The following is a 10755-nucleotide window of genomic DNA, read 5'->3' as shown; positions in this document are numbered from 1 at the left end:
CAAGTGAATTTAATGAGAGTTAAAAGAAGCTTTAGGTTTTACGCGGCACCCATAGGATTCCTTTGACCATGCAGCCTGGCAGAGACTGCTCCAGGTCACGCAAGGATCTCTCTCCTCCCACGAAGACAACCAGACCACCCCTCTCCCTTCCGGTCCCTGCCTTTTCAAGGGTTCCCGGGGGAGGCGTGGTGAACGACCCCAGGTCAATCCCATTGACTGAATTGCAATCACCTGGCCCAGGTGGGCTGCTCCAGGTGTAATGCCCATCCGAGCCCACTGGCGGGAAAATCCAGCTTTCCTATGCTGGCTCTCCTGGGCATGCGTAAATGGACTTCCCATTTCCCTAGGCTAAGCTGCCTAACATTCCCCCCTGAAGATATATGGACCCAAATCTTTGGGGGTACTGGACGACGACATCTCTAGCTGCTTTCTGCTGACAAAGGGGCGTAGTGGGTTTTGGGTCCATACCCTTCCTACTCTGTTAGAAGGGGTTGTCCATTAAGAGCCCAGGATAGATAAATAAGGTCGAGGTGGGTTAAGGAGGCAGGCAGTTGTCCTGGAACTGGCACACTTGGTTTATAGGCCTTTGTAACCTGAGAACTGGAAAACAAACAAACAAAAAACAGGTGAACAGCTTAAGTGAGATATGGGTAAGATTGTAAGGTGGCAGTGCCCTTGAAGTTAGGTTAGTGTCACAGACTTTGGTCATTGTAAACACAGGAATGCAGGAAAGGTATTCACTGGCCTAAAGGCTGTGAGGGGTCTGAGGTAGACTCATTTGTGTAGCCCTCCTCTGTCCTGGGGTGGCGATGAAATATCATCCTCAGATCATCCAGTGGCTCAAAGGAGTATTTGTTCCCACGGTTTCTGTGGGGGAATCTGAGGCTCCTCCACTGTGAGGAACACCTGGAAGCTGTAGAGGGACCTGGATGAGGCCCGATGACTGCAGGTGTGCAGTTTGGACAGCAGGTCTCGGCCTATGAGAGGAGCTGGACATTCAGGTATCACTAGGAAGCTATAAGAAAAATAGAAGTTATTCCAAAGACATCTGAGAGACTCAGTAAAATGTTTAACTGCAGGCTTTCCTGACACTTTCAGTATGGAACAAGTGCGGGGTGCCAGGGGTTCAGGGAAGAAAATAAGGACAGAAGTGACTCCAGTATCCAGAAGAAAGTCCACTAACCTTCCCACTACGTCAATGCTCACCCTAGGTTCCAGACCAGTGACAGCTATCTTATGCTGCTGGGCCATCCGGACCAGGCGCCTTCAGTCCTCCTCCTCCATCACCAGCTGCGCTTTGGCCTGTGGGCGCCTCCCCTCCAGGTTTTGGGTCTTATGACAGAGGCCAGCCCAGTGGCCAGTCTGCTCACAATGGATGCATGGCGTCTGAGGAGGCTTGTTCCGTCCTAGCCCAAAGACCCGATCTCCGGCAAATGTAGCACTTGGTACCTGGTTTAAAAGTCTGGGAAACCTGGGAGGCATTTGACGGGCGTCTGCTATTGAGTGCAGCTAATACCTGGGCATGCCTAATGTCCTTTCTTTCCTCCTTCTCCGGGGCTCGAGCCTCGCTCTCCTGCTCCCTGTTGTAAAAAGCCGTGTTGGCATAAGCAACCATCTCCTCCAGTTTTTGTACTTATTTTTCAAGATTTTCCCACGGGTGAAACTACCTAAAGAGTACCCAAGCTGTCTCATTTTTACCTGCTATAACTCTATGTAAATCTGTAATTGTCTCACTAATTTCAATGGAAAAATGAGGTCGGCACACAGCAGCATGGGTGAATTTTTAAGTTGTATTAAAGCTGAAATTCTGAGCATCTCGTTTGCAGGAGGCTCTGGATGACGGTGAAAATTAAAATCCCTTTGCAGAGTCCCCATGTGGAATTTAAGCCTCCCTTGAACCAGCGAGGAAGTAAGCCATCTGGGATTACCTCCACTCCCTCCCGCCAGCCCAAGGGGAGGAGGGGAGGGCTCCCTCAGGGGCTTGCCTGGGTGTGTCTTTGACGGAGATCTCCTGACGTGAGGTCACGCAGCCATGAGTCATGCCCCCTGAGTCATGCCCCCTGAGTCATGCCCCCTGAGTCATGCCCTGAGTGCCGAGCTCCAGGAGCCCTGGACCAGCCTGGTCAGCTCTTCTGCCCAGCAAGCACAAAGTATGTGTCCCACTCATGGTTCTGTCCTCGCTTGCGAAGCCGCAACTGACGTATTGATCTGCCACCCATCGAGATGTTGTGACGGTTGTCTTTATCTTCCCGGTCCTATGTCAGTGGCTGTGACTAGGACGCCGTTATGACCTCGTGCTAATGATGTGTGTAACCAGAGGACGTGTCTCGGTCCTGTTTAACTCCATTTGAGATGTGGGGTCCCTTGTGCACTCCAAAACAAAGTCTGCTGAGTGAACGCAGCGCACAAAAAGAAGACGCATTGGCCCGATCGCATGTATGGAAAATTCTAAAACGTGCTCACGATTCCAACACGACAGAAAGCAAATCAGGGGCTACCTGCTGTGGGGGCTGGGGGGTGTTATGAAAAGATCTGAGGATACTTTTAGAGGCCATGACTGTGACAGTTGTCAGCTACCCAAATTTATCAAGTTGTACGTTTCAACACGTGCCGTTTATTGTATGCCAATTACTCCTCGATAAAGCTGCTTGTTTTTAAATAGTCAAACTAACAAAAAAACAAACAAACCCCACCTTATTCCAATAAAGCAGGAAAACAAAACTTTCCAATCATGGTTTCACCACATGGCCATCTTCCCTAAAAGAATAATGCGTTTCACAGCCTGATCGGAATCGTCTTAGGGACGGCATGGATCGATTCATGAGTTTTTAAAAGTGCAGGCTGTCGGGTCAGGGTTAGTTGGTAAAACCAGAAAGCACAAAGCCCTGCAGTGCATGGGTGAGGTCAGCCACCTCTCCCACCGGAACCTGTTCAACAGAGCTTCTATTGTAGCCGGGAAGGTGCCTGGGGCGTTTGTGAAACCTTATCTGGAACATTTCATTGCTGAGACGTTTTTCCCACATTAGCCAGAGGCAAAAATATTTCAATTCCCTTATTTCTATGAGCAAGAAAGTTTGGTTGGTTCTCCTCCACCACATGCGTTCCACCCTACCCCACCCTTAAAGTGTGAATTCTGATAAAAGTCACAATGTCCAGAGAGCCCACTAGAAATCTTATTAAAAACTCGTGGGACTCTTTCTCTATAAAACCTCTCTTTGTTACTAGGTTTCTGTTTGCTAGTTTCAATTTTAAAAAAATAACTTTATTGGGGTCTCGTACAACTCTTATCATAATCCATACATACATCCACTGTGTCCAGCACATTTGCACATTGTCACCATCATCATTCTCAAAACATTTGCCCTCCACTTGAGGTCCTGGTATCAGCTCCTCATTTTTCTCCTCCCTCCCCATCCCACCCCCTCTGCTTACTAATTTTTAAAACATGCATGCTTTTTTTGTTTTTGAGCAATACCTGTGCATGATATAAAATTTGAAAGGTACAAAACGTATAGCAGGGAAAGTCATTCTTTGTCCTACCTGATCCTCCCTTCACCCCCCCTCCCCAGAGGCCCATTTTGCCTGAACTCTGGAGTTCACAACAAAGCAAACAGCGATCACATCAATTCTAACTCATCCCACCCCCACCGCACAGGATAGAGCTGCCTCTGTGAGTTTCTGAGACTGTAACTCTTTTTGGGAGTAGAAAGCTCCATCTTTCTCTCAAGGAGTGGCTGGTGGTTTTGAACAGTCACCTCGCAGGCATCAGGCAACAGTAGTAACTACTGACAGCAGGGCTCCTGGGCCCATGAGAGCAGCAGGGGAGAGAGAGGGGCGGGGGGGAGAGAGAGAGAGAGAGACGGTAGGCAGATGACTTAGTACAGAGCACAGTGTTTATACCCGTATTTTAAAAAGATAGCTTCAAAAATAGACTGTTCATAGTCCTATGTTACAGTGTAATAGGTATGCCGAACAGAGTGAGAGAAAACAGAACAAAAGCAAACTCATAGCCAAAGAGCAGGCTTCCTGCCTGATCGAGAGCAGTGGAGTCCCCCAGACTATGGCCCTTGGACTTTTTTCCCAGCTCAGACCTGAACCCTCCTGTCTGGGGACTGCCTCACAGGCAGACACGAGGCAGGCCCTCACGTGAGTGCTAACCCCTGTGAAGGACAGGTTCCCAGGACGTTCAACAGAAAGGGCAGTGTTTGCCCCCAAATAAAATGCTTCAAAATAAATAAATAGAATTCTTAAGCCAGGAAGGGGCAAGAAAACTGGGGGAAATGGAAACGGGGAAATCCAGTAGAGAGGGGGGTTAGACCATGGGGTGGATGGGGGGAAGTGCCGGCTCATCGAGGAGCTTGAAACCTCAGCCAGGGTCACGAATGGACCTACGTATTAATTGTTGAATCTGTAATTCATTTATCTTTCAAAATTTTCTTCTAAACCACAATAAAACATCCCTTTCTATGCTTCCTTTCTCTCCATGCCCAGACGGTCTCCTTTTTCCCCTCCAAAACAGCCAGTATTGCCAGGTCACGGTGCCTCCTTCTAGAGCAAGCCTGTAGTCTTGCCCTAAGTTACAGACTTTGTCTATTTGGTTCACTGTTTTCCTGGAACACAGCAGGTGTGCAATAAATATTTTTGGAATGAAATAGTATAAACACAGATATTATCATAATCCCTCTAATCACTCTCATTCCCATTTTAAAACATATCTAGAGAGCTTGATTGATCCTTCCATGGGAATTTTTCTCAGATGTATCCTCCCTCGTTTTTTCTGTGATTGTAGTCTAAGCTGAGACTAATTACCATCCACCTGGTCATTAGATGCCTCGGAGTAGGCTCTGCTGCCTAGGCACCCGATGCACAACCGAAGGAAACAAGGCCTGGTCCGGGCCACCCTGACAATTGCTGTCCCAGTGCCCTGCTGCAGTCACAATGTCAGTCCATCTCCTCGATGGGCTGCCTCTCCCCTGACTGTCCACTTCACCAAGGGCAATGTCCTTTCCCAGGGACTAGGGCTTGCAGATTACCTATTCCAAGTATGAGACATGGAGTCTCGTCTTCCTTGTTGTTGTTCTTTTTAAATCGTTTTATTAGGAGCTCATATCACTCTTATCACAATCCATACATGCATCAATTGTGTAAAGCACATTTGTACATTCATTGCCCTCATCATTCTCAAAACATTTGCTCTCCACTTAAGCCCCTGGCATCAGCTCCTCATTTTCCCCTCCCTCCCCACTCCCTCTCCCTCATGAACCCTTCATAATTTATAAATTATTATTTTGTCATATCTAGCCCTGTCCAACATCCCCCTTTACCCACTTTTCTGTTGTCCATCCCCCAGGGAGGAGGTCACATATAGATCCTTTCAATAGATTTCCCCTTTCCAACCCACCCTCCTTCTACCCTCCCAGTATCACCACTCACACCACTGGTCCTAAATGGATCATCTGTCCAGGGTTCCCTGTGTTTCCAGTTCCTATCTGTAACAGTGTCCATCCTTTGGTCTAGCCAGATTTGCAAGGTAGAATTGGGATCATAATAGTAGGGAGGAGGAAGCATTTAGGAACTAGAGGAAAGTTGTATGTTACATCGTTGCTACCCTGCACCATGACTGGCTCGTCTCCTCCCTGAAACCCTTTTGTAAGGGGATATCCAGTGGCCTACAAATGGGATTTGGGTCTCCACCCCGCACTGCCCCCCTCATTCACTATGATATGATTTTTGCTCTGATGATGAACTGATACCTGATCCCTTCGACGCCTCGTGATCGCACAGGCTGGTGTGCTTCTTCCATGTGGACTTTGTTGCTTCTGAGCTAGATAGTCGCTTGTTTACCTTCAAGCCTTTAAGACCCCAGACACTATATCTTTTGATAGCCACCATCAGCTTTCTACACCACATTTGCTATTCACCCACTTTGTCGTCATTGGTTGTGTCAGGAAGGTGAGCATCATATAATGCCAATTTAATAGAAGAAAGTATTCTTGCATTGAGGGAGTACTTGAGTGGAGGCCCAATGTCCTTCTGCCACCTTAATACTAAACCTATAAATATATGCACATAGATCTATTTCCCCATCCTCATATATATTTGCATATATTTATGTCTTTGTCTAGACCTCTATAAATGCCCTTTGCCTCCCAGCTCTTTCCTCTATTTCCTTTGACTTTCCTCCTGTCCCAATATCATGCTCAGTCCCCACCAGGGTTTCAGCAATTCCTCTTAGTTATATTACCCTTGTTCACGCCCTACCAGGCCTCCCACACCCTCCTCACCACCAATTTGGATCACTTGTTGTTCCCTTGTTCCTGAGTTTGTTAACACCACTTCCTTTCCCCCCACCTCCGCCTCTCCCATGTCCCCTGGGAACTGTCGGTCCCGTTGTTTTTGCATACAGATTGTTCATCCAGCCTATCTTATTTAGACAGACCTGCAGAGATAATAACATGCACAAAAACAAGACAGAGTAAAATCAAGCAACAATATACTACAAAACAACGGCAACAACAAACCAATGACAAAAATAACAGAAGAAACCACAACAAGAAAGAAAAGCTTGTAGTTAGTTCAAAGATCATTTGTTGGCCTTTAGGAGTGTTTTCCAGTCTAGTCTGTTGGGGCACCATGCCCTGGCCTCAAAGTCCACCTTCAGCATTCCCTGGGGACCTTGCAGCGGCATTCCCTTGCTGTTCTGTTGCACCACTCTTAGTGATTTGCCTCGGTGTGGCAGGATCAGATCAGGCGCAATTCCCACACTGTGTCTCTGGTGTTGTCCCCTGTAGGGCTATGAGTCAGTGAGGGACGTCATGTCTCATAGTGGGGCCGGCTATGCGGTCCTCTTTGTGGACTGGCTGCTCTAATTGGGAACACCATCTTCTAGGCTTGGTGGGCCAGGATGTGCTCCACTCTCTCCTCCTCCCCCTTCATCTGCACCAGTGTGCTCCGATCAGATATGTCCCTCTCCTGGAGCTGCAGATTCAATGCCATCATTTGAAATAAATTCTTCTGGGGGGAGGGGAATTCAAATGCATTTTTAAATGAATTCAAAATCAAACATGTAATGAATCCAAGGGGTTTCTCTAGTGCTTGTCTGTGTTGCAGATTTCTTGGACAAGAAGGGTGACAAGTAGAAAAGTTAAGGAGTCTTAGAATAATCATTCTTCACCAAGACCATAATTCAAACACATCAATTCTGCTTAGTCTTCTTAGTCATTGTGATAGTTACTAATTCCATGCCACCGTGATGGTATATGAAAGTGTAGGGGTGGTATTCAGCCTGTCAATCAGGCCTGATGGTGTCTCCTTGTGGGTGTGGTGCTTAAGGAGGGTCCTGGAAACCTCCTCTCTCTCTTTGCCTTCACCTCCCTGCTGGCTGTCCTGGTTGCTGCCAGGTCTCTGAATGCATCCACCACCATTGGATCTACATGACTTGGTGCCCACCAGCCTGTGATACTCCTGCATTCTGTATCATTGCTTATGACTTGTGAGTCTGAAGAGGGACTTAAGGACTGGTATTGGACTTAGGCACTTGAGTTGGACAGGGCTGGGATGTTTTCCTGATATATAATTACTTCTTGATATAAAGCTCTTTCTTACACATATATGTGTGTCACTGTATTAGTTTCTCTAGTCAACCCAGCCTAACACATTTATTGTCCAGCTTTCTTATGCATATGAAACTATTAAAAATGCCATCTGCCTTAGAGAGCTATACTTTTTAAAAGAGTGAATCACATTCTTATAATTTTTCACACCTGAAATATACAAAATTAATATGAAATCATTTTATTGGGGACTCTTACTGTTTTTTATCCTTTGGTAGCCAGGGACCATCAGCTTTCTTCACCACATTTTGACTTCAGCTATCATGTGAGCATCACAGAATGACAGATTGTTAGAACAAAGTGTTCTTGCGTTGAGGGAGTCTTGAGCAGAGGCCCAAAGTCTGTCCACTTCCTCTATGTTACTGCTCTATAAATATATGTACATAGACCACTAATCCTACTTTTATGAGTTAATATATTTTTATATGTATATACCTATGTTTATACTTCTATCCATAGCTTTACTTCCTAGATCTTTCCTCGGTTTCCTTTTACCTTCCTCCTTTCCCACCGTCACGCTTGCCCTTCCGCCTTTTAATAACTCCTCTCAGCTAGCTTGTCGTTGCACCAGCACGACCAGGATCTCTACATCCTCCTCATTATTGATTTTAATTCTCTAGTTGTTCCCCTGTCTTTGGCATTGTTTGCTCACTGCTCTCTCCCCCACCTCCTCCAGACTGCTTTAATTTTTAAAAATTGAATAATGCTTGTGCGCAGTTCAGGAATCTCCCAGCAATGTCACATATAAACTCAACTAATAGCTTTATAGAAAGAGAGGCCTTGTTCCAGAATGCTTAAAAACACCAGGTGTAGAGGGAGATCGCCTGAGTTCAGATTCCAGGTCTGTCTCTTGGGGAAGCAAATTACTTTATAGCCTTTATAACTCTGTGCCACTGTTTCCCTGGATACAGGAGAGATGATAAACATCACACTCATAAGTTTGTTGAAAGATTAAATGAACTTACATGTAAAGCCTCTCCATATGTGTACCTGGTATTTATGTGTTCAATGGATATGCATATAGGGTCACTATGCATTATGTTGTGTGTGTGTGTGTGTGATTATGGCAATAGTTATTTACCTCAAACACTTTTTTGTTGATGTTGTTTTTTATTAATCATTTTATTGGGGGCTCTTAGAAATCTTATAACAATCCATCATTCAATTGTATTAAGCACACTTGTACATATGTTGGCATCAACATTTCCAAAACATTTTCTTTCTATTTGAGTCCTTGGTATTGGCCCCTCTTTTTTTTTTTTTTTTACCCTGTCTGAAACTAGCCCGGGCTCCAAGAGCACTGAGGGGTAGGCTTCAATGTTAGTATTGGCCCCTCTTTATTCCCATCCCTCCCCCACCCTCTCACCCTCATGAATCACCCTCATGGCCTATATATGCAACCTTGTGAGGAGCCACCCCCCCATCCCCCTACCCTCATGATATCACTACTGACATTACTGTTCCTGAGGTTTTATGTGTCCTGAATTCCTTGAGTCAAGAGCTCTTATCTGTACCAATGTGTGTACTCCGGTTTAGCTGGATTTGGAATGTAAAATTGGGCCTTGGCAGTGCTAGGGAGGAAGTATTGAGGAAATAGAGGAACACTGTGTGTTTCCTCGGTGCTACACTGCACCCTGGCTGAATTGTCCCTTCTTTGTAACCCATTTGTGGGGGGTATATCCAATTGTCTACAGATGGGCTTGGGGTCCCCACTCCGACAGTCCCCTTTCACATTGATATAATTGTTTTGGATTTTTTGATACCTGATAACTGATCCTGTCAACACCTCATCATCACACAGGCTGGTGTGATTCTTCCATGTGGGCTTATTTGCTTCCCTGATAAATGGCTGCTTACTTAACTTCAAGCCTTTAAGATACCCCAGACACGCTATCTGATTGCTGAGCACCATCGCTTTCTTTGCCACATTTGCTTATGCACCCGTTTATCTTCAGTGATTGTGTTAGGAAGGTGAGTATCAAAGAGTGCCAGGTTATTAGAAAGAAGTGTTCATGTGTTAAGGGAGGCCTTGAGTAGAGGCCCAAAATCTGTCTGCTGACGTAATACTTAACATATAAATATATGCACATTGGCCTCTACCCCATCATTATAAATTAATATATTTACATATATACATGCCTAAAGCTGCACCTCTACAAATAGCTTTTGTCTCCTACTTTCCTCTATTTCCTTTCACCTTCCTCCTGTCCCACTGTGATGCTTACCCTCCATTAAACTCTCATTAATTCCTCTCGGATACATTATACTTGATCAAGCCTCACCATCAATTTTAGATCTCTTGTTGTTCCCTTATCCCTGAATTTATTGGCTCCCTGTTCCTCACCCCTTCTCCCTTGTTCCCTCAGGACCGCTGGTCCCATTGATTTCTCCTTGGGATTGTTTGTCCTGCCTATCTTATAGAGATAGACATAGGGAAAAAGAAAAAAAAAGCCAATAGATAAGTTCCAGGTCTGTCTGCTGACCCTTATGAGTGTTTTTCAATCAGATCTGATGAGGTACCAAGCCCTGTCCCCGACGTCAGAAGTGTATTTTCAGAATTCCTCAGGGACTTGGTTACTTTGCTCCCCTTGCTGCCCTGTTGCACTCCCTTTGTGTTTCACCCCGCTGTGCACAGGGCTGGCCAGGCACACTTTCTGTACAGTGAATCCAGTGCTGTCCCCAGAGCATCAAACACGGCTTTGGCTTTCAGTGGTTCATCATGGCAACCGTTAATTGTTTACTCTGACTTTGACCCCCTGTGTAGGAACCCTGGTGGCATAGTGGTTATGTGTTGGGTTGCTAACTGCAAGCTCAGCAGTTCAAAACAATCAGCCATTCTGAGGGAAAAAGACAGGACTGTCTACTCCCGTAAAGACTTACAGTCTCAGAAACTCACAGGGGCAGCTTCTACCCTGCCCTGTGAGTTGGCCTGGACTGACTAGGTGGAAATGAAGGCCTTGTATCAATCACTGTCCTCTTCCTGGAGCCCTGATGGCTAGGGGGTTGTGCACTGGGTTACTAATGGCAAGTCAGCCCTGCAAAAACAGCAGCTACTTCATGAGAGAAAGATGAGGCTTCGTCCCATAAACATTTACAGTCTTGGAAACCCACAGGGGCAGGTCTATCTTGTCCTATAGGGTGA

Source organism: Tenrec ecaudatus, chromosome 7, assembly GCF_050624435.1.
Source record: "Tenrec ecaudatus isolate mTenEca1 chromosome 7, mTenEca1.hap1, whole genome shotgun sequence".
Classification (NCBI taxonomy): Eukaryota; Metazoa; Chordata; class Mammalia; order Afrosoricida; family Tenrecidae; genus Tenrec; species Tenrec ecaudatus.
Note: the sequence above shows the minus strand (reverse complement) of the source record.